This window comes from Mesoplodon mirus (genome assembly GCF_964341445.2).
Source record: "Mesoplodon mirus genome assembly, chromosome: 4".
NCBI lineage: Eukaryota > Metazoa > Chordata > Mammalia > Artiodactyla > Ziphiidae > Mesoplodon > Mesoplodon mirus.
In genome coordinates this window covers 116,444,055-116,469,923 of record NC_138979.1, presented here as the reverse complement: position 1 = coordinate 116,469,923, position 25,869 = coordinate 116,444,055, and positions in this window count along the sequence as shown.

Here is a 25,869-nt window from a genome sequence, read left to right as displayed (position 1 = left end):
AAGTCCATTCTCTATGTCTGCGTCTTTATTCCTGTCCTGCCCCTTGGTTTGTTAGAACCTTTTTTTTTCTTTAAATTCCATATATATATGTTAGCAGACAGTATTTGTTTTTCTCTTTCTGACTTACTTCACTCTGTATGACAGACTTTAGATCCATCCACTTCACTACAAATAACTGAATTTCATTTCTTTTTATAGCTGAGTAATATTCCATTGTATATATGTGCCACATCTTCTTTATCCATTCATCTGTCAATGGACACTTAGGTTGCTTCCATGTCCTGGCTATTGTAAATAGTGCTGCAATGAACATTGTGGTACATGACTCTTTTTAAATTATGGTTTTCTCAGGGTATATGCCCAATAGTGGGATTGCTGGGTCGTATGGTAGTTCTATTCTTAGTTTTTTAAGGAACCTCCATACTGTTCTCCATAATGGCTGTATCAATTTACATTCCCACCAACAGTGCAAGAGGGTTCCCTTTTCTCCACATCCTCTCAAGCATTTATTGTTTGTACATTTTTTGATGATGGCCATTCTGACTGGTGTGTGGTGATATCTCATTGTAGTTTTGATTTGCATTTCTCTAATGATTAGTGATGTTGAGCATCATTTCAGGTGTTTGTTGGCAACCTGTATATCTTCTTTGGAGAAATGTCTATTTAGGTCTTCTGCCCATTTTCGGATTGAGTTGTTTGTTTTTTTTGATATTGAACTGCATGAGCTGCGTGTAAATTTTGGAGATTAATCCTTTGTAAGTTGCTTCATTTGCAGATATTTTCTCCCACTCAGAGGGTTGTCTTTTCCCACCATTATTCAACATAGTTTTGGAAGTTTTAGCCACAGCAGTCAGAGGAGAAAAAGAAATAAAAGGAATCCAAATTGGAAAAGAAGAAGTAAAGCTGTCACTGTTTGCAGGTGACGTGATACTATACATAGAGAATCCTAAAAATGCTACCAGAAAACTACTAGAGCCAATCAATGAATTTGTTAAAGTAGCAGGATACAAAATTAATGCACCGAAATCTCTTGCATTCCTATACACTAATGATGAAAAATCTGAAAGAGAAGGAAACACTCCCATTTACCACTGCAACAAAAAGAATAAAATACCTAGGAATAAACCTACCTAAGGAGACAAAAGACCTCTATGCAGAAAACTATAAGACACTGATGAAAGAAATTAAAGATGATACAAACAATCCATATACCATGTTTTCTGATTGGAAGAATCAACATTGTGAAAATGACTCTACTACAAAAGCAATCTACAGATTCAATGCAATCCCTATCAAACTACCACTGGCATTTTTCACAGAACTAGAACAAAAATATTCACAATTTGTATGAAAACACAAAAGACCCCGAATAGCCAAAGCAATCTTGAGAAAGAAAAACGGAGCTGGAGGAATCAGGCTTCTGGACTTCAGACTATACTACAAAGCTACAGTAATCAAGACAGTATGGTACTGGCACAAAAACAGAAATACAGATCAATGGAACAGGATAGAAAGCCCAGAGATAAACCCATGCACATATGGTCACCTTATATTTGATAAAGGAGGCAAGAATATACAATGGAGAAAAGACAGCCTCTTCAAGTGGTGCTGGGAAAACTGGACAGCTACATGTAAAAGAATGAAATTAGAACACTCCCTAACACCATACACAAAAATAAACTCAAAATGGATTAACGACCTAAATGTAAGGCCAGACACTATCAAACTCTTAGAGGAAAACATAGGCAGAACACACTATGACATAAATCACAGCAAGATCCTTTTTTTTTTAGTGGTACGCGGGCCTCTCACTGTTGTGGCCTCTCCCGTTGCGGAGCACAGGCTCCGGACACGCAGGCTCAGTGGCCATGGCTCACGGGCCCAGCCACTCCACAGCATGTGGGATCCTCCCGGACCGGGGCACGAACCCGCGTCCCCTGCATCGGCAGGTGGACTCTCAGCCACTGCGCCACCAGGGAAGCCCAGCAAGATCCTTTTTGACCCACTCCTAGAGATATGGAAATAAAAACAAAAATAAACCAATGGGACTTAATGAAACTTAAAAGCTTTTGCACAGCAAAGGAAAACATAAAAAAGATGAGAAGACAACCCTCAGAATGGGAGAAGATATCTGAAAATGAAGCAACTGACAAAGGATTAATCTCCAAAATTTACAAGCAGCTCATGCAGCTCAATAGCAAAAATACAAACAACCCAATCAAAAATGGTCAGAAAACGTAAATAGACCTTTCTCCAAAGAAGATATACAGATTGCCAACAAACACATGAAAGGATGCTGAACATCACTAATCATTAAAAAATGGAAATCAAAACTACAATGAGATATCACCTCACACCAGTCAGAATGGCCATCATCAAAAAATGTACAAACAATAAATGCTTGAGAGGATGTGGAGAAAAGGGAACCCTCGTGCACTGATGGTGGGAATGTAAATTGATATAGCCATTATGGAGAACAGTATGGAGGTTCCTTAAAAAACTAAGAATAGAACTACCATACGACCCAGCAATCCCACTATTGGGCACATACCCCAAGAAAACCATAATTCAAAAAGAGTCATGTACCACAGTGTTCATTGCAGCACGATTTACAATAGCCGGGACATGGAAGCAACCTAAGTGTCCATCAGCAGATGAATGGATAAAGAAGATGTGGCACATATATACAATGGAATATTACTCAGCCATAAAAAGAAATGAAATTGTTACTTGTAGTGAGGTGGATGGACCTAGAGTCTGTCATACAGAGTGAAGTAAGTCAGAAAGAGAAAAACAAATACCATATGCTAACACATATATATGGAGTCTAAGAAAAAAAAAAAAAAGGCATGAAGAACCTAGTGGCAAGGTGGGAATAGACACAGACCTACTAGAGAATGGACTTGTGGACATGGGGAGGGGGAAGGGTAAGCTGGGACAAAGTGAGAGAGTGACTTGGACATATATACACTACCAAACGTAAAATAGATAGCTAGTGGGAAGCAGCCGCATAGCACAGGGAGATCAGCTCGGTGCTTTGTGACCACCTAGCGGGTGGGATAGGGAGGGTGGGAAGGAGGGAGATGCAAGAGGGAAGAGATATGGGGACATATGTATATGTATAACTGATTCACTTTGTTATAAAGCAGAAACTAACACACCATTGTAAAGCAGTTATACTCCAACAAAGATGTTTAAAAAAAATAGAAAATCTACAAGCAGTAAATGCTGGAGAGGGTGTGGAGAAAAGGGAACCCTCTTGCACTGTTGGTGGGAATGTAAATTGAGACAAGCTTTTTTTTTTGTATCAAGACCTATATGGTACAAAGATGAAAAATAAAAGTAATTATGGTCTCAGCCTTCCTGAAAGCAGACAGGTTACGGGCATTTACATAGCATATATACAGACATAACTACAATGCAAAGCAGAATCAAAAAATAAGAGCAGCCATTTATTGCTAATTCTTAATATATGCTAAGAATTACCAGAAGTTTTCGTATGGATAATCACTAATATTCACCATAAACCAGATAAGGAGATGGATGCTTGGAGAAGTTAAATAAGTTGACCAAGTTTGACCAGGTCAGGATTTAAACCTAATTCCATCTGCTTGTCTGTCTGTAAAATATTTGCTGTTTCATAAGTTTCAGGGATGAGTCTCCAAGGAAGTTTTGTGTGTGTTCAAAGTAAGTTGTATTTGTCCCTAGTTGATGCTACAATGTAAGTTGTACAGTAAAGACTTTAGTGGTATTTATGTTGAAAGACTTAGTACAGGTTCCAGAAGAAGATAAGTATTCCAGGTAGAAGGAATAGCAAGAAAGGCACCAAGTAAAGAGATGAGTGTGTAGGGAAAGCAGCAAATTATGTATTTTCCTTGTAGGTTAAGTGAAGGGTGGAAAGATAAGTTGTGCTTTGTTTACGGAGGTGTTAAGCAGTTGGAACTTAGCCCAGTAGGCTACAGGGAGCCATATACATTTTCTGAGAAGCATAATGACTGAAACATAATTGTACTCTAGGAAGATTTACCTGGCAACAGCATGTAAATGGATAGGTGTGTGGGAGGGGAGACTGAAATATAATGATAATTGTGAAAGGCTGTTGATGTAATAGGATAATGATGTGGGCTAGGACAATGGAAGTAGGAAGGAGGGATTGTGTACCACAGCTGTCTTATTGCTCATCCTCAAATAATAGATTGTAGTTTGAAGATGGCAAGTCTAGAAACTGCAAGCTGTAGGAACTGAATGGTTCCATTTAGGTCCAAAGTACTTTTAATTATTGACCTGCCTTATATTCTGTAAGGAAGAAACATTTGGAAGAAATATTCTTGTGCTGCCTGAGAGGCAATTTACCACTAAAAATGCTTGGTTCTCTCTGAATTAGAAAGGAAGAGTTATTAAGTGGTATAATCAAACCCCTAGGTGTTTTATTGAGGTCCTGGCATTACTGGTAGGGTGACTTAGACTTCCAGGCTGCAGGTTTCTCATTTGGAAAATGTGTGTAGTAATAATTATCCTCCTAGCCTCCCTTGGCTTTTGTAGAAAATCAAATGAGATAATTAATGTGGAAGTACTCTAGATAATGCACAATTCTGTTTTTAAGGGTAGGTACTGTTTTGTTTATGCCTCTTTGTAGTTCCCATTGCACTGTATTAAACCCACAGTCGGGGCTAGAAATATCTGTTGAATGAGCGGGTGTAACAGAAGTTTTGACAGGAGAATGACTCTTGTACCAGTGCTTTGATACTATGTGCTATGTAGTAAATATGGGCCCATGCTTTGATCCCAAGTCATAAGCCTTCATAGAAAGAAGAGGAGAGGATGCAAGGCATAGTGATGACCAGCTCCATTATAGAAACATGAAATACAGTGCAGCACTACTGGTTCACTTTCTGCTGGAGACCCTTTAATGCCACCTCTAACGATGTAAAAACTACAAAGAAAAGACTCCTTAGTGAAGCAATCACGTAGACTATAGACAGTATCTCAGAGATAGGAAAGGATTGGATCTCCTACAGCAGGTGCTTCACTGAACTATCCCTGGGGGAAGATGGGCCAGAAAGAGGAGTATCTAATTAGTGTGTGGAGTGTGAAGGAGGAAACACCACTTCTTCCTGTGACATGACTTTAGTACCCTGGGCATTATTAAAGGGAAAGACCAAAAAGTGATGTTCAGGGGATGAGGGAAAGCCACATACTTTCTTTCATTCAACAAATATTTATTGAGCATATAAACAGGCACTGAGGGAAGTACAGCATGTGTGAGGTAAAGACGCTGTTCTCCAGAACACACTGGCTACAACTCATGGACTTTGAAGGCAAAATGATGAGGAATTAATTTACACACAAGCACATAATAAATTATGTTTCTGACAAATATTGAACACAAGTAACATGCAACTTTTAAGCTATAAGAGGAATGTTTCATTTCTGAATATGTTTTCACTAAATTGAAACACATTTACTCTATAACACGTGGAGCACAAAGGAAATAAAAATTAAACAAAAGAGGTATAAAAATCAGTAAGCTTGCTTTTCATTTGCTTTTCATTTAGTTGATTATTTCAACCCTAGGACAATTCTCCTTTGATTATCAGGACATTGTCAACCAATGAGTTTTGATTCTAAAAGGAAGGTAGCTACTGTCCAGAAGTTTCAATAGTGGGTCTTTGTTTTTCAAGGTCATGGTTAACACTATATTTAAAAGGTATTAACTTTTACATAAAGGGTGTGGATATGTGAAACAATCTTCTACAGAAATACAAATGGAATAAAAACAAAATCAGAGGAATCCAGCTGGATCCACATTTGGACACAGAGCAAATAAAAAGGCACTGGCAATGTAGTTCCAAATGGAAAACATTCACAAAGAAGGAAGCTAGGGAATATAAATTTTTGAGGGGAATTTGGCAAAAGCAAAGATCATCTGTTTCCCATGATCTAACAGATAAGATATAATTTTGCTTGTCCTTTCCATTTTCAAATTCTTTCTCATTTTTAATCATACATCTATTTTCAATATATGGGATTTATATATAAACATGTAGCCAATCACACAGGTAAGACTGAACAAGGAAAGATGACCTAGAAACAGAAAAAGACCAAAAGAGAAAGGGAAATAGGAGACAAGATACATTAAAGGGGAGGATTACCCTTGGGTTTGATTTTCATTATTTTTTTTTTCTGGTGACTAAAATAACATTTTTCTATCTTGAACATAAATCCTTGTCTGGGGTCACAGCTATATTTCCTTCCAGTTTAAATGACACATTCACTTGTATTTTGTATTTTATTTTACATTGATCTGCAATCTTGTATCATTCTTACTTACAGGAAATTGTAACTTCAAATAGCAAAGCCCTCTTGTTTGCTATTGATACAGACTTATCTAAAGCATTTGTTTGGTGGCATTTAAAAAATCGGTTGTGAATTTTAATATTTTTAAACATGCTACCCTAAAAATAGATGGTGTTTTTTTTTTTCTTTTTTTTCCAAATTTGGGAGCATGTAAGATATTTACCTGGAACACCTTTGAGGGATATGTCTTGGCTTTCAATTTGATAATGTACCCACCATCATACAGTGCATCTGCACAACACTAACAAAGGAAAACATTAGAGAGTTCTCATTTCAGCATAGCTCAGACTGTTGCCCTTCAGAGACATTTTGGAAACAGAATAATGGTCTCTAATCATTTCAGCCAAGCTAAGTGTTTATCACAGCTCCAAACAGGCAGTAATTCACTTATATTTATTTTCTCAGAATGTAACACTAGTTTGAATTAAACATTATGATACATACCTGCACTAGTATAAACTATTTTTTCAAATTTTCCTAGTCAAGATTTCTTTCTCAGGGAAGAAAATTAGACAGGTGCAGCACACCAAATGAGATGAACTTTGTCCTCAAAGAAAATTGGTTTTTCCTTTTCAATTTCATTTCAAAGAGATCTGACAAGTGTGGCTTTGAACAAACTTTAACAGCACAATATCCTTTGTGTAAGTTTTCCCTTGTCAGCTTTTCCATTCCAGCAGGAACTTAGAACAAAGTGGATGTTGCCCTTTGAGTTGAGAACTTCATCAGTTGAATGAACACTAGTATAGTGCAGTGAAATTGAGGGCATACTCTCTCCTCAAATCTCAACAGTGCAGTGTCTCAACAAATATAATTTCTCTATCTGGTGCAAGGAGACACCTGCTATACATTTAGTTTCATACACTCTCCTTCCTTTTTCATAGTAAAAGCCAAACTATTTGGCAATATACCCACTTGAAACTTTTGCAGATTATGCTAAAGAGCCTTCCACTGTGTGTGGAGCCCAAACACATTATTTTGTGATGTTGCTTGGTGATACACCATTTTATACCAAAGTCATAGGGAGCCTCAGGTTAGAGGTGTGAAATCAGACTATCAGGTGCACATTGTTTTTCTTATACATGAAAGAAAAAAACTAGGTTTTTCTATTTGTTTTGCTTTGTTTCATTTTTAACATGTAGCTTTGCTATCATTTAAAAGTAAAATTCAAAAGCAGAGAAAAAATACAAGAAACTGCTTCACAGAGATTCTAATCTTTATTGCACAAAAGCTCGTGATGGCTACTCATTCCTTAGAGTTTTAGATTGTGTATAAAGTGTGCTATTTTATGCTGGTTACTAACCTCTTTGACAAGTTTATTTTTCTTTGCATACTCTCCTAACTTTCTAAAGGTTTTTTATTACAATTGCCCCTTGATATCTTTTACTTTCTCTTGGCTCCAACTCTTCCTTTCATCTTCTTTTTTTCCTTGTGCATTAATATTTAAAGACTGTACTAGTGTCAGACATTCATGTAGAGACAACTTAAATGGATAAGGTTACAGAATAAGTCCATGCCCAATTTAATTACAGCATTTTGATTAACACAGATTGTAAGTAGTTTGAACTAAGAATTTTAAGTTGTTCAGCTTGAGTATTACAAAAGCTAACCAGAGATGAAGTGTAACTTTGACTCAGAAACTGCCAGAAAACACACTGATAAACCAATTTACATATACTATCTAATTAAGGATCTAAATATCTTGGGATCACAGAAATACATGTTTATTGATAAGGTAAAATATTTATTACTCAGAGAGCTGAATTAGCGAAAAGAACAGCTCTAATCAGGTGCTAACTCCCAGAGAAAAGAAGAATATTAGTTGAAACTGAAAATATAATACTTATGAGCAAAACTGGTTTGTTTATTCAAAGACAGTGCTTCTTGCCAGCAAACTCAGTATCCTTGAAAGGTTAGAGTTGATGAAGTCTGTGGCCAAGTTTCTAAATGGGTTCGATAGATAATGACGGCCCATAGCAATTGCTAATTGAGAATAATGACTGGGCAAGGAAGAAAGGGCACAGAACAGGGGTGGAAGGAAACTGCTCTAAAGCAGAGGCCTGAAAACACCTCCAAGCACAAGGTGAAAGAAACCCAAGCCTTATATTTACCAAACTGTCATTAGTTGACCTAAGAATTTTTTGGATAAATATTGTTTCTCTAAAAACTTACAAATATAAAGAAGGTGAGGATACAGTATAAGCTCCTATAATGTTATTCCTAGTTCTTGCCAAATGCCTACACAGAGAAATCACTACATTTACAACTTTTTCATCTTAAGAAACATGAAAATAGAGGCTACTCTGATTTCTCTTTGTTGTATTTCATTTTGTTTTTGTTGTTATTCAAGGCATCCCAAATGGAGATGAAATCAGGTGTAAGTTATGCAAAGACTGAAAGCAATATTAAGTAAGGTGATTGTTCTTTAAGTTCTAAAATTTTTAAAACATTGTGAATACAAAGTGAATTGTGTATTCACAATGAATTGTGAATACAATACAATGAATTGTGAGTTTTGTACTCATGGATTTTGTGGGTAGAATATGGTTTCTGATAGCGTAAAATCACATGAAGGAGCATGCTATATTTTACATATTTAATCATATTAAAGACAAACTAAGTTCCAATACCTTTTTAAAGCCAATACCTTTTCAAAATGGGATAATTAGCTAGGTAGAACCATTTGTTTGTTGGTAATTCTATTCAAATTATAATTACAAATTAAAACACACGATTCACACAGACATACACAAGCCCCATTCTTTTTAGCTTTGCAGACTTATAACATAAAAAGGATAAAGTCTAAGACAGATCAGAGTAATGACAAATATTTCTTGTTTGGATGAACTTTGCCTGTCAAGACTTACTAGAAAAAGTTTAGAAGGGGAGATGCTAGAACACTTATACATCTCATGATTATAGTTCTTGGCAGGTATTACACCTTTGTTTACTCTGAAAAGGAAATTTTCTAAATTCAGAGAAGGTGTATTCTGCATGTTAGATCCTGCAGTTAGTATCACTGCTATTCTGCTCCCTTATGGTTTGCCAAAAATGTCAATTCAGGTGCCAGTAAACACAATATTAAGAGAATCAGAAATTAAAAGTAGGCAGCTATTCAATATAAACATTAAAAATATGTGGTAATCCAACCATTTCTTAACCACTTTCACATAATTGACACTTACACATATTTTTAGTGAGACCTCTTTTTGGTTTCCTCTCCCTTTGTTTGGGCACAATATAGTAATTGCTGCCAGGGTTGAATAATGTATTTATTCCCTAGAAATTAGAGTTCAGTGTATTATCCTGTTAAAATAATATATTACAGCATTACCAGCATCATTATTACAAAAGTGGATTCACAGTCATAAGCCAAGTTTGACCTGGGGACTGTGCTGCTGCTGTAAATCTACTGGCATTGCATGAGGTGTGGTATTGCTGACCAGAAATTCTGGTGCACAGACCTCTCGAGACATGTTAGTTAGATTCGTGGGCACAGGGCACAGAATTGTTAACCGCTTCTGTCTGAGTGCTATAGAGAACACATTTAAATAGATAATGTCCTTCAAGAGCAAAAGAAAAAAAAAGCATTTCTGTGTGAAATCAGAGTATCCACTGATTTCTATATTTGGAGGAACATCAAATAGACATTAAAGTAAGACTTCTAAAGTGACTACATGTAATAGTGACAAGCTTCACAATTAAATTTAGTGCCCGGAGTGATGACAAATTATAACCTATTGCCCATAATTGAGGTCTGGTTCTAGGCAAAATTATAACTCAAACAAAATTTATCTTTGTTTCCTGCACGACTTGCATTTCTATTCTCTTTCCCCACTGGCTACTTCATCTCTTTTATCCCAGGCCCAGTCATCTAGGGTGCTTACTTTCTTTGTAAGAAAAAAATTAACAGACTATTGGGCTTGGAAATGCCCTTATTTTAACTTACTCTATACACTACTAGTTGTTATAAGGAAAGACATCCTGACATGTTAGCTGAGTCACTCAGCATCACTCAAATGCTTCACAGCAGGTTCTTGAATAGGACACCTCCTTTTTTGATTGACAAGGTACAATATGTTTGCTTCCTAGGATTGTTTTCATTAATAGTAGGTAAATCATTAGGCCAAAATGTGTATTACAGATTGTGAAAATGTGCACAGCACCAAATGCAATTGTTCTGTGTATGTTTTGGGGGTCATGTGGGGCTTAAAGTGGAAGCCTAGCAAAGGTAACTAACTGCCTTTTGAAAAACCTCCACCGGTGATTCCTGTACATGGAAAGGAAAATATTTCTTACGGACCCATCAACATTTCAAAGAGTAGATAGAGCTCTTGGTTAATGCCTGTGTTTTCCTGGAGAAAAAGGCTAATTGATGGATGCTGTGGAATTCTCTTTAAACTAAGATATGCTTCTTTAAAAAAAAAAAGGTTAAGAAAAAGTTTTGTTCTTTTGAAGTTCCATCAGTAGTTTACAAATTATTTGAATATTCAGATTAATAATTCCCTTCCTCATATGAATTCTCTATGAAGTCTAACCACAGTTGAGTGCATGCGTGCTCTTAGCATGATCTAAAGCAGCACTTCACAGACACCAGTTTGTGTAGAAAGCTCCTGGGCCAGAGAGGCTGTAACTAAAAACTCCTAGGTGATGCCCATGCTGCTCCTGTGGGGGCAAGGTGTTGAGGACAGGTGTTGCTGTAGACCAAAGAAAGGATGCCAGCCTAAGGGTCATAATGTTTGTATTTGAGTCTGTGTCCTAGTTCTGTGCTTTTAGGAATGTACAAATGTCCTTATGTGGCTCTTCTAACTACCTGAACCACCTTACATAAGTGCCTTCACCTATAAATGAGAATTACCTTTGCAGCTCCTAGAATTGTTGAAAGATCAAGTGATATAATGCATTGAAATGCTTCATAAATTACAAAGTGCTATATGATTAATGTTGGTTATTAATGTGTTGTTTCAAGATCCTCTTCTTACTCAATATAACACTAGTCTGTGAGAACCAAAATCCCCTGGCAGAAAAAAAAAATTGGGCTGTCTACCCTTTATTAAAATCATACGATAAAATTATAGGAAAAACATGGGCAATAAGTGTTGGAAAAGGACTCCATCTCTAATTACTAAAAATGTAAAATTAAATAACAAGAATAATAAAACCTGTCATATTGGCAAATTTTTTTTCTCACTATGATCCTTAGTGATGGGGAAAGTGCAATGAGATGGGCACTATGGTACACTGCTGAGGAGAGTGTAACTTGGTACTCAGTTTCTGTAAAGCATTTTAGAAATATGTGTTAAGAGCCTTAAAAAGTGTTTGTTGTTAAGCTCAGTAACTTCACTTCTAGGTATCTATTTTAGGGAAATAAAAAGAGATGTGGTAAAAAATAGTTCATGCACCAAAATGTTCATTACAGAATTAGTATCATAATGAACTTTTGCATGATCCTGAATGGACAAGAACAGGAGTACTGCTAAATAAATCTGGTGTATAAAATATAATGGAATGTGGAGACAGAACTTTATTCAGAAACACTTGGACTTTCAAATTTTCAATTCAGTAGATAAAAGCAAAGCAGCTATATCCTCCAGAGCAAATTCTGTGAAATAGAAGAGCCTCAGTATGCAGTGAAATCTCAAATGTTTTAACTATGTATTAATATTTTTGACTTTGGTAATATCACTTCTAGGAATCTGTCTGCCTGTTCCTATTCTCACAACTGAAGTAAGCTATTTCATAACATTTTGCCTAGTCTACAACAACTTGTGAGGAAATGAAGTTCAACTACCATTCTTTAAAATTCACAAGGTGGCATTTTTGCACTGCCCCTGCTCCATTTTTTGATAGTTTAGTAGATCCCTTTATTCAAGAGATACTTTTTGGCACATACTATCTAGCCAGTATTATGCTGGGTATGATAGATAGGAATTCAGTGATAACTATGGATACAACCTTAATTTGGACCTCCTAGAAAGGAGCTAATACAATTTAGTCATAGATAATGGAACATGACTGCAATAATGTAACCATAAGGGAAACACAAAAAATATGATGGAAGACCAGAGAGGGTGACTTGTGGTGAAGCAAGAATGGAACCGTTCTAGTGGAAAGTACCCTGGAGAGTGAGTAGGACAGGTGCAATGGGCAAGAACGCAGAGAGAAGATTTTCTGATACAGAAAATTCTAAAAAGCAAGGTAACAAACAAAATGATGCCATATCCAGGAATATTGGAATCTCCTATTTGGATTACAACAATGGACGGTTTGGGAGAAAACTCAAGGAAGTTTACTGCGATCAGATCAAATCATCAAGTACACTGAGTTTCAGGCCAAGTATTTAACTTATCTTAGAGAGAATGCAAAGTCATTGAAGGTCTTTTTTTTTTTTTTGCGGTACGCGGGCCTCTCACTGTTGTGGCCTCTCCTGTTGTGGAGCACAGGCTCCGGACGTGCAGGCTCAGCGGCCATGGCTCATGGGCCCAGCAGCTCCACAGCATGTGGGATCTTCTCAGACCGGGGCACGAACCCGTGTCCCCTGCCTCGGCAGGCTGACTCTCAACCACTGCGCCACCAGGGGAGCCCATTGAAGGTCTTTAAGCAGCAAAATAGCACAATTAAATTCATACTTTAGGCAGATGATTCTGATGAACTCTGACAACGAGTTTTATGGGAAACTGGATCTAGGAAGTTTATACAAGAGATAGACCAAAATTCCAAACCATCTCAATAAACTTCACTATTTATGTTGCCCTGAAAAAGTTCTTCCTCTCCTTTCTGAGATTTAGTCTACCACCAGCATAAATACACCCTTGTGTGAATTAGAAAAGGAGCCCTGCTGGGCAGGTGGCACCCAGAAGCACCCTACAGAAGCAGACAGCACCTTTGTGCAAATAAAAAGCTTCTTGGAGGTCTCTGAGTAGATTTTTGCAATGCTATGTGTGTGGTGAACATGTTGAGTGTAACCCAGATTGAGTTTTATCCCTCACTGTCCACTTAGCCAGGCATAGAATCATGTTTCACTTATCTGTGAATTGAGAATATCAAATCCTACCTTCTAGGATTGTGGTTAGGTCATATACCCAGGGACTGTGGAAAGACGGCTTGTAACAGATGTCCAGTGAATGAGAATGATGATTCCGGTGGTCGTGATGACGACAGTGAGCAGCAGTGGTATAGTAATATTAGTAGTAATGTCTACTATTATTACCTTGACTTGGATTCTTCTGTTTATTTGTTACAAGTTATCTACTGCTCAGTTTCAGGGGTTGCCACTCACAGCATAGTTGATGTGATAAAACTCTCACAAAGAGGGGCAGTACATCTCCGTACAGTCGTGCATGATGGTTCTGTTTGGGGATTTCTCATGTTTAGGAAGTGATGGAGGAATAAGCACAATCCATCTTGTCTGAAATGCAAGAGGTGGCCACAGAAATCAAAATAAGGGGGGAACCTCCCTGTCTAATTGGTGGAGCTGTGCTCCCGAAAAAATGAGATGAACCTTCATTGCTTTTTTGTTCTCTCTGTCCATCTGCCTTTTGGCTCCTGGTGCAGTCATGGAAATACTTCGCAAAATGAGGCAATTAGAGACTCAGCTTTTTGGCTGGAGGACCAGACAGGGGAGGCCCAGAGAAGAGGAAACTCACAGAGAGATGGCAGAGAGGGAGGGCCTCAGGATAGCTACCCCATAAAGTGGTTTATGAACACCTGGGTTCACTCAAGCTGGGTGTGTACGGATCTAATCAGCATACCAAAGCCTTTGAGAACCGAACTGATAGATCACTACTCATAGTAGTTCATAGGTAGGAAAGATCTGAATAACACTACAAAGGCTTTGAAACCTGAGCTGCCATGGGAACCACAGTCCACAGAGGCAAAGCTGGTTGAAACCTTCAGATTGAACTTAACCATGTGAATTACCTACTAAAACAAAAATATTAATATGTTCCATAAAATTTAAATAGGCCCAGAGTCTCATAATATTCAAATTTTCCAGGACACTATCCAGTATTACTCAAGATATGAAAAAACAAGCAAAACCTCAACTCTCATGGGAAGAGACAACAGTTACCAGTGACAAGAAGACACAGATATTGGATTATCTGACAAATACTTTGAAGTAGGTAACATATAAGTGCTCCCATGAAAAGATGCTCAACATTGCTAATTATTAGATGCAAATCAAAATGCAAATCAAAACTACAATGAGATACTACTTCACACTGATCAGAATGACCATCATTAAAAAGTCTACAGTTAATAAATGCTGAAGAGGGTGTGGAGAAAAGGGAACTCTCCTACACTGTTGGTGGGAATGTAAGCTTGTGCAGCCACTGTGGAAAACAGTATGGAGGTTCCTAAAAAATTGAAAAATAGAGTTGCCATATGACCCAGCAGTCCCATTACTGGGCATGTATCCAGACAAAACTATAATTCAAAAAGATACATGCACCCCTGTGTTCACAACAGCACTATTTACAATAGCCATGACATGGAAACTACCTAAATGTCCATCGACAGATAAATGGATAAAGCAGATGTGGTACATATATACAATGGAATACTACTCAACTATAAAAAAGAAAGAAAGAATGCCATTTGCAGCAACATGGATGGACCTAGAGATTATCATACTAAGTGAAGTAAGAAAGAGAAAGACAAATACTATATGATATCACTTATATGTGGAATCTAAAATATGACACAAATAAACCTGTCTTCTAAACAGAAACAGACTCACAGACATAGAGAACAGTTGTGGTTGCCAAGGGGGATGGAAAGTGGGGGTAGGGATAGAGTGGGAGTTTGGGGTTAGCAGATGCAAACTAGTATATATAGAATGGATAAACAACAAGGTCCTACTGTATAGAACAGGGAACTATATTCAATATCCTGTGATAAACCGTAATGGAAAAGAATATAAAAAAGAATGTATGTATATGTATAACTGAATCACTTTGCTATACAGCAGAAATTAGCACAACATTGTAAACCATACTTCAATAAAAAATCCAAACTAGGGGCTTCCCTGGTGGCGCAGTGGTTGGGAGTCCGCCTGCCGATGCAGGGGACATGGGTTCGTGCCCTGGTCCGGGAGGATCCTGTGTGCCGCGGAGCGGCTGGGCCCGTGGGCCATGGCCGCTGAGCCTGCGCGTCCGGAGGCTGTGCTCCGCAACGGGAGAGGCCACAGCAGTGAGAGTCCCATGTACCGCAAAAAAAAAACTCCAAACTAAAACCAAACTAAAAAAAAAAAATATATATATATATATATATATATATATATATATGTGTGTGTATATGAAGGACTACAGTAGATAATTACATTCTTGAAATGAATGGAAAAATAGAAAGTTTTAGCAAAGAAGTAGGAGGTATATACAAGAATCAAATGTTAATTATAGAACTGGAAAACACAATAAATGAAATAAAAATCTTACTGGATGGACTCAGTAGTAGATTAGAGATGAACTTGAATCTCAAGAGTGAACTTGATTGATTAATAGAAATTATCGGGGCTTCCCTGGTGGCGCAGTGGTTGAGAGTCCGCCTGCCGATGCAGGGGAAACGGGTTCGTGCCCCGGTCTGGGAAGATCCCACATGCTGCGGAGCGGCTGGGCCCGTGAGCCATGGCCGCTGAGCCTGTGCGTCCGGAGCCTGTGCTCCTCAACGGGAGAGGCCACAACAGTGAGAGGCCCCCGTACTGCCAAAAAAAAAAAAAAAAAAAAAAAAGAAAAAGAAATTATCCAGTCTGAGCAAAACAAAGAAAAATAGATTTAAATATAACCAAGCCTTAGGACCGGTGGGGTAATATAAAAGGTCTAATATTTGTGACATCAAGAGTCCTAGAAGGAGAGGGGAAAGAGTGTGGTGTTTTAAACAATATTTGAATAAATAATGACTGAAAACTTTACATTTTTGGTTAAAGATAAAGATCTCCAGTTTGGGGGAGCTCGACAAACTCCAGTCAGTGTAAACCCCCCAAAAATCCGAGCCTCCGCATATCATAAGCAAACTGTTGCAAGCTAAAGAGAATACAGTCTTGAATGCAACCGGAGTAAAATGATGGATTACCTGGAGGGGAACAATATTCAAATGAGAATGAATTTCTCATCAGAAACCATGGAGATGATGAACTGGCAAAATATCTTTAAAGTGCTAGCAGAAAGGAACTGTCAAGTCAGAATTCTACATCAGGGATGAAGGTGAAATAAAGATACAGCATGGAGAAATTTTTTTGGATGATGGAACTATCCTGTATCCTGATTATGATGGTGATTACACAAAGGTATACATATGTTAAAATTTGTAACACTGTACATCAAGAAGTAAATTTTACTGTATGGTAATTAAAAATAAAATTAATAAATAAAAATAGTGAATAAGGACCTAAATCCAGAAATAAATGTGTCTATAGAAGGCTTGATTTTAATGTACTGTTTCCCTCTCACTACTGTATTTCTCTTCCTGACCCTTCACTGAGTTTTAGAAAGAGTGACATCATAGAGATTATTTAGTGAGGAGGTGATATTATGGTTATTTTTACAATTGAGTAAGATAGCTTTTCCCCAAACAATAAATTCCTAGTGGCAATTTGTAAACTGTATTCAGTATTTCAAGTCATTAAGATATCATTTGTTGAATACTCCACAAATGCAGTAACGTAAAATGTGACAACCAGTGGCTGATGAACCATAGAAGGCTTGTAAGAGGGATCTCATGGATCAGTAACTTGGAAGCCATTTTGAATTTCTCACCACGGAATGAATGGTGGGAGTGCCAAGGTCAGAGCTGCTAAGAGCGGAATGGCAGCGGGAGTGAGTTAGGTAGGAAATGGTAGTAGAATTCAATTTATATAATCCTACACTTTGATTAATAATGGACTAATCCATGGTCATTTTGTGGTCCTTGGTAACATTTTTTAAACACTGTTCTGGAAGACCTATGGCTCAGTGTGGCTGTCCAAGTAGCATCGCTGGTGAGGCTGTGAGGAGACCGAGTTAGGTGCCATCACCCCAGCCTCAACAATGTAGGCTACAATGTTTGGTTTCCATGAAATTTTTTCTTGAAAATGGTGTTGTATTTCTAGAGGGGGGAAAATGCATTGCATGGGTCATATTAAACATTGGCCCACATAAAAGCATTCAGCCATATTTGTGAATCGCTTCTTAGAAGAATGTGTGAGAGACTTTTAGGAGCAGCTAATTTTTTTAGGAGGTTCAAGGACTGCTTTAAAAGAAGCTACTAAAATAGGAATAAAGAAAGAAAAAGAATGCTGAGGAAGCCATTGGAGAATAATATATCCAGTGTTGAAAATCAGAAACATATAACAAGATTTTCAGATTTCCTAGTTGACCTGCATGCAAGTGAGCCCACAGTGCAGTATTACCTTTTGGCTTCTCAGCACAAGTGACTTCCAGCCACTTCACTGAGAATGTGAGAGAGGTTAAAAAGAATGTGGGGAAAGATAAGAAAGGAATAAGCATATCATGACAAGAAAAGAATAAGGTGGGCCCGTGGAGGTGAACAGTTTTTAAATCACTAAAGAATACAAAGAAAAGCCAGAGAAGATTTTAGAAGGTATGATTTGATAGCTTAAAAAGGGAGAGGATGACTGAAGGGAAGGGAGATGATTCTCATACAGCCAGAAATGAGAGTCAGCCATGACAAGGTGGGGTTGTCTAGGCCAAAGGAAAGTAGGTAGAATTTTAGCCTTATCCCATTCTCACAGGAGCAGGTCCATAACAGCCTGCCACAGGGTTAATAGATACTGCCACAGAACCACGGTTGGTCTGAGAGACTCCCATGGAATCAGGGCTACGACCTCTGAGTTCCACCTTTTCGAAGTGCTTTAAAGCAAGAGGGCCAGGTGTGTAGCTAGGTTTAGGGGCAGTGTCAACTCACAACAAAAAGTCCTTTGGTCTTTCTTTTGGTATCAGAGAGAAAACATTATTGTAAGAATAGAAAAATGAGAGGTTAGGAAAAAAATGAGTTCTTTCTCAGGTCATGTTAACTTATGGCAAGAGAAATAGCAAGAAGTGCCAGAGAGAAAGGCATTGACTATTTGAGGACAGACCACTATAGATTACTCCCATCTCTAGCAAAAAATTCATTCAGCACGTCAAAAGGTAACAAGTTTTACAGAAGTTGAAAACTTCTAAAACTCTTTTTCCAAGAGTTGCTGGTTAAGGAGGATTTGTATTTAGGTTTACTTTTTGTCTTTGTTTATGTTTAAAAACAAGTTTTCTGAACCCAGTAGTTTTCCTTGTGGTCTAGCAGGTCAGTACCTGTTTTAGCAATTTTAGAAAGCATGTTTTATTTCCCCAACCAACCAAAAAACCCCTTAGAAACCATTGTAGTCTGTTGGTTAAGTATGTTTTCATTCATATGCTTCTTTAAAAGGTCTATTATTTACAAATAGACAGTAATGACTTTATCTAAGCTAATCCATTTCATCATGTCATTATATATTTAGGGCATGTCCTGCATTTAGAAAAATCCCTGTGAGAACCCTATACAGAGTGCCAAGAACCACAGTAGCATTCATTAAATTTCCTGATTGCAGAGTTATATGTGTTTTCGTTTTCTTTGTTGTTGTTGTTGTTTTCCCAAGCAAAGATTAGCAATTCACTTCTTGCTTCAGGAGTACTTACACCAAAACAATTCAGATACCTGGTTTTGCAATAACCATCCAGAACTTGTTCCCAACTGGACAGGTAACAGTAGAGGTTCTTGGTCATTTAAGGGGTGTTGAGGGAGAACACAGACATATATTTGTCACTACTAAAGTAACTATCAACTAGTTAGTAGAGGATCTATGAAATACATCACTTTTGGGGCCCCCAGATGGAGAAGAGATAATAGGACTTGGGCAATGCTCATTTCCACTTAATCTCAACTGGACTTCTTCTGAGATTGTTTAAGTTTTATTTCCTTCATATTAAAGTTAAAAAAATGTTCTGGTTGAAAGAAATCTGATACTCCTCATTAAACTTTTTCTGTTGTACCTGAAGGAAGGAGACTTTGGTAAAATATTCATTGTATTGGCTAGATGTTAATCTTTTTCGTATATACATCTAGGCAAGATCACCACCCTGTGGGAAGTGAAATCTAAGGCAAACTTAGAAAAATGGTTATGAACCCATATGAAGGAGCCCTTAAACAGACATATGTAGATTATGGGGCAACAAGTAAGATGTACTCATTTAGCATTGTTGCAGCCCTTTAAACCCTTGCCTATCAGGGTAGTCCCTAGTGAGGGGCCCCTTCGGTTTTGGCTGCTTTGCTGGTCTCCATGCGCTGCTTTGTGACATTCTTCCTTAAATGATATGTGACATCTCCCATTATTTGTTGAATTTAGGGCATTGTCATTGGCCCTTTAAAGTGAATGAACTGAAGGAGAAGATAGAAAATGGAGAGATCTTAATCTTAACCTGAAGTGTGGTAAACAGACAAAAGCTGGTCAACAAAGCTCTGGTGAGAATGCCTTGAAGGAGGGAGTCATAATGAAACTTCCCAAGACAAAGACAGCATTAAGTTACTTGCACTGATTCTTCTGGCTTGCAGAGGGGAGGCGAGTTGCTCTAACCTTTTAGGTCCTGACCCAATTCTTCAAAGCTACCCCGACATACATTCAAATACATATTTTGAATAACAACATCAAGGGGGCAAGAGCAAGTATGAAGGTCTTGAGGAGGATAGATGCTTAATTTCCCTTTTCTACAGTTTTTTTTTGTTGTTCCAGACAATTCCAGACTCCATTCCCAATTTTTTTTCTCTCTATGTGTAAAAACGAAGGCTTTGTGCACTCTGTTTCTATGGAAACAGGAGAGAGAGAAACAGTTTATGTATTTCAAAAGCTGTCAGCCTATATGCTGTGGATATTGATAACTAAACCTACACGCGAACCATCTTTACTCCCAACGCCCAACACCATAACGTTTATTTTATTTTATACGTGTGTGTGTTGCTTGAGAAAATTAAGGATCTGTTTATTTAGCTTTGGTGCAATCCATTTTATATTTAATGTCCAGGAGACAGAGGGAGGCTTTGGTGATGCAGTTAGAGAAATATAAAACTGTTCTTAATAAATGCTTACTAAATCAGAACGAAGACAGAGTTAGCAGGCATCACAACTCAATCTATTGGCAAAATAAAAAAGATTGAAGCTCTATTAATTTTAAAACAGATCTGAACGTTGCCTGGCTTATATTTCATATAAATGTAATGTCTGCTATATCCTCTTCAGCTGTCTAATAAAAGAGCTATTTTGAAATTACAAAATACACTGTGTTCTCCCCCAGAGAACGCAATTCAGTAGCTTATTGATTTTCCCTGGCATACTTAGTCTGGTGTGAAGGGGTTTCTGGGCTCCTGGACCTGGAAGGCGAGAGGTTGTTTGCGATTTATTCAGATTCTGTACAGCAGAGCACTTCCTACCGCTCCTAACGAACGAATAGTCTTTATGATAGTCCAGCCTATTAAGTGCTTGCCTTCCTGCTATTCTCAGTTGCTTTCCAGCACTTCCTAATATTTTCAAGAAAATGACTGCCGTTTTAAGAAGATGTTTATCAAGTTTAGATGATGCAGTTAAGTGGACCAGGAAAAATACATAAGAACTTCAACCTTCAAATCTAGAGCACACTCCAGTAGTTAAAGGGTCTATCGGGCTCTCTGTTTTAAGGCCCGCTTTCCCAGTCTTTATAACTAGATGATTCACCTGAGCCTGAAAATCAGGTCCTTGTCTAAAAGTGTCTGTTTTTTTTCCCCTCCATGAAGACATACTAGCAGTAATTGATCTAAGTGTGTGTAAAGGGTAAGTGAAGGACGAGTGAGAAAATAATGAAGTTAGTGATGCTCCCCACTTTCTTTTTCTTTAAACAAGAAAATGGAATGTCCTTGATCTTAACACACACACACACACACGCACACACACACACACCCCTAAAGTTCAAAATCTGTTGGTCACAGTGTGAGTTTCAGAGTTGTAGTAGCTTAGTCTCCTTGTCCTATGTAGTCACTTACCCAGTAGATGATAATGAATACAGAAGGATTAGGACTCTCCACAGTAAATTAGTTTATTAATAATCATAGATATATAGCCCTTTTTCCTCCAAGGAACTTAAAGCATTCAGTTGACCTTATCTTACAAATACTTACCCTGTTCCTGAGAGGTGAAACATTTTTTTTTTTTTTTTTATTGAGAGGTGAAACATTTTAAGTTTCCATTAAATTGATGAGGGTAAATAAAACCCAGAGATATCAAACAGCCCCATCAAGGCATTTGTCAAAGTGTTTGTGATAATTTTCAGGTAAAATGGAGAAACAAAATATGACTGATTGAATCTTAAGTATGCAGATTAAAATGTCTCCATTAATTTGGAAAAAGGTTTTTACAAAGTGTCAAAGGTTTCTGTTTCTGTGGTTTTGTCCTGCTCACAGATTTTGTCAGTACTTGGATGAGAATATCAAATGCATGATTATCAATTTTTCAAATGGTATATTATATGTTGTAAGAAATAGAAAATATATTGTACAATAGAATCAGATTCCAAAAAGATATAATATCTTGGGACAGTGGCTACAGCCAACAAAATTAAGTTTAGTAGAAATGCAAGTGCCTGATCTTTGATTTTTTAAAAAAGATTAGAAACAGGGACTTCCCTGGTGGCACAATGGTTAAGAATCCGCCTGCCAATGCAGGGAACACGGGTTCGATCCCTGGTCTGGGAAGATCCCACATGCCGCAGGGCAAATAAACCCCTGTGCCACAACTACTGAGCCTGTGCTCTAGAGCCCACGAGCCACAACTACTGAGCCCGCATGCCTAGAGCCCATGGTCTGCAACAAGGGAAGCTACCACAATGAGAAGCCCACACGCCACAACAAAGACTAGCCCCCGCTTGCCGCAACTGGAGAGAGCCCACGTGCAGCAGCGAAGACCCAATGCAACCAAAATTAAATAAACAAAGATAAAATAAAAATTTTTTAAAAAAATTAGAAACAGCTGTGAAAACAGCTTTGGAAAGATGTAAATATTATTTTTATAACAACATCAATATGAATTTGTCATGTATTGTGTCTCATAAAAGAGCAAAATGGTCTTGGGCTGCATTCATATAATTATGATATTCTGAATAAAGAAAGTGTTGGTTTGGCTGTAATCTAGCTGGTCAGACATCCTCTAACAGGCTTACCTCACTGATCTTAAGAATCACCTACATCTCTTGATACGGAATCTCCTGGGGAAGAGACTCAGACAAACTGGGGGAGTTTATTCCAGAAATGTGAGGTGAGTTTGGAAGGAATTAAACCCTATCACATGGTGAATATATGATGGAGCTGGTGATGCTTAGCCTAGAGAAAGAAGACCAAGGGAAAACGTGATAGTTGCCTTCACTATTTTCTCAGAGGAAAATTAAGACTGATGTTTTGAAGTTACATAGGCCAGGTTTTTGTGTAACATAACTTTTTAAACTATCTTGGAAGTCAAAGAGAAATGTTCTGCCTCTGTGGGTAGTGAGTGCTCCATGGCTGGATCCAATTATCAGATGGGTCATTGAATTATTTAAATTTATTATTTAATTTTTATTTAAATTTATTAATTTATTTTATTATAAATTAAATTATTAAAATATATAGCTTTTGAGGTCGCTTCTGAATTGGGTTCATAACTCTTACGATTCTAGAACTTGCTCAGGAACACATAATACAATTATCCCTGGCCCAAAGTAATAAAATATATAATAGACTGATACATCAAAACATAAATTTGTTTTCTGAACAATTGAAAGTCTGGAGCTTCAAGTTTATCTACCTAGCATGTGTAACAGGAGATTTTATTAAACTCTTCTTCACTTCTAAAAAGTTGTAAGTATGTATCTACCAAGGAAGGGAGGTCTTCATACCTACCACTTTGATGGAGGTGTGCTCTAGTAGAATCATCCCGGTTACCACCATCTGCCACAGTCCTCCTACAGGTTGAATGGTAGACAAAAGAGAAATTCAAGAGATGGTTGTCAGGGGCTGGGAAAAGGGATAATGAGGAGTTAGTGTTTAAGGGGTATAGAATTTCAGCTGGGGAAGATGAAAATCTTCTGGTAATGGATGGTGGTACAACAGTGTGAATGTACTTAATGCCACAGAATTGTATGCTTAAAAAGGGTTAAAATGGGAAATTTCATTTTGTATATCATACCATAATAAAAAAAATTCAAAGAAAAGAAAACCTTAGGTATTCTCACTCTGAGAGACTGGATTTGTCCCCCAGGGCAGTGTCAATAATTTGGTCATTATATCCAAAGTAAAATCATCATCCTAAAACCTGATTACCAGATCATCCTGGGTCTTCCCCTTTTTTATCCCAGATTATGTCTCCTTCTGAAAGTATTCATAGACACAGGGACACATATGTAGGTGCACTGAGGATGTACATGAGTGAAGGAGTAAAGATCAGAATCTAGCTCTTAAATGCAGTTTCTGCATTCCATCTATGATAGGTTAATATTTACCATTTACCTATGGGAAAGAAGTAGGGTTACAGAGTAGGGAGATTGAGGGAAGAGTACTCACAATGAGCTGTGATTGTTGTTAAATTAATTTACATATTTTGGAAAGTATGGACTTTCTCTTGTTTATAGTATAAGTCATCATTCTTTATTATGCAAGAGAGTCACCCAGCAGAGCTTATTTGAAACTCAGATTTACTAGCCCCGCCTAGTGATTTTGACCCAATAGACCTTGGGCTGGGGAAATTATTATTTATTTATTTGTTTGTTTGTTTGTTTGTTTTTGGCTGCATTGCTGCGTGCAGACTTTCTCTAGTTGCAGTGAGTGGGGGCTACTCTTCGTTGTGGTGCACATGCTTATTGCAGTGGCTTCTCTTGTTGCGGAACACGGGCTCTAGGCGCACGGGCATCAGTAGTTGCAGCACGCAGGCTCAGTGGTTGTGGCTCTCGGGCTCTAGAGCACAGGCTCAGTAGTTGTGGCTCACAGGCTTAGTTGCTCCGCGGCATGTGGGATCTTCTCAGACCAGGGCTCGAGCCCATGTCCCCTGTATAGGCAGGCAATTCTTAACCACTGCACCACCAGGGCAGTCCCTGAAATTAATTTTTTAAAAAGAAATCCAGATGTTTATGAAGAGTTTGCTGAAGAAGACATTTTGAGAAACACTAGAGTGTAGGTCAGTAGTTCTCAAATCTCTTTATCTCAGAATCCCTTTTTATTTTTAAAAATCATTGAGGACATCAAAGAACTTTTGTCCGTGTGAGTTATATATATCACTGTTTACTGAATTAGAAATAAATACTGAGAAAAATTTTAAGATTTTCACTTATTCATTTAAAATAACAATAATAAACCATTAAAGGTTATATTCAGCTAATTAATTTGAAAAGCAATATTTTTTAAAACATAAAAGTGAGAAGATTAACCTTGTTTTGCATTTTTGCACATCCTAATATCTGGCTTAATAGAAGACTTCTGAATTTTCACGTATACTTCTGCATTGAATTTGATGAAATATGTTGTTTCTGTTGAAATATATGAAGAAGATTGGCCTTAAACAAATATTTAATTGGACTAAAGAAGAGTAGGTTAATAACCTTTTCATATATTTGTAGATATTACTCTTTGGTGTTTACTGAAACTCAGCAAGTGGTCATTTCTAAAAGGTTGGTTGCAATGTGAAATCTGAAACCATGCCAAACATTTTGTACTCTATTACCTTAAAATACATTAGCCTATCATCTTATACTTTATGTGTATCTTTACCCATGTGTGATTTTGTAATGGCAGGCATTTATTATTTGTAAAATCTTATTTTTAAGTTATAAAGACCTTCTAAATATTGATACATTTTTATCATACAACATCAAAGAATCATACCACATTTATTATTTTCACCACCGGTCTTATGAGAAAAGTCTTAACATATTGAGAAACTGCCAGGTTTGTGATAGTGGATAAACTTTTTCCACAATTCTAATTATTACACAAAAGCTTGAACTTCATAGCTTGCAACAAATACTGTAAGTTGTTTTCCTTGAAGAAACAAAATTAATTTTATAAAAATGAGTGCCAAATACTTAAGTCTGGTAACCACAGTATGTCTGTCAGTCATTCTTTGAAGTGTAAAAAAAAAGTATTCCATGAAAATGGTGGCTAGTTCAGCTTGCAACTCAAAAACTAGTGCTTTGTCTTGAGGCAGCCATTGTACTTTAGTGTGCAGTAAAGGTGCTTTATTCATATTTCTCATTTTATGGTACAAATATTCAACAGATATGTATTCATAGATTGGGATTTAATAAAATTACAAATTTTTACTAATTTTTTAAAACTTTAAGTGTGTGGTGGTAAAGAATACAATAACTACTAGTGTATTTTGTCAACGCTGTGTTGATCCATCATTAGAAGAACTGACAGCAGTTCTTGCCACCACTGCTTTTGGTGACACTATGCCTCTGGACTGTGAATTTCACAGGTGTTTCTCAGTTTTTTCCTCCCCCGCTTAGGTGAGAC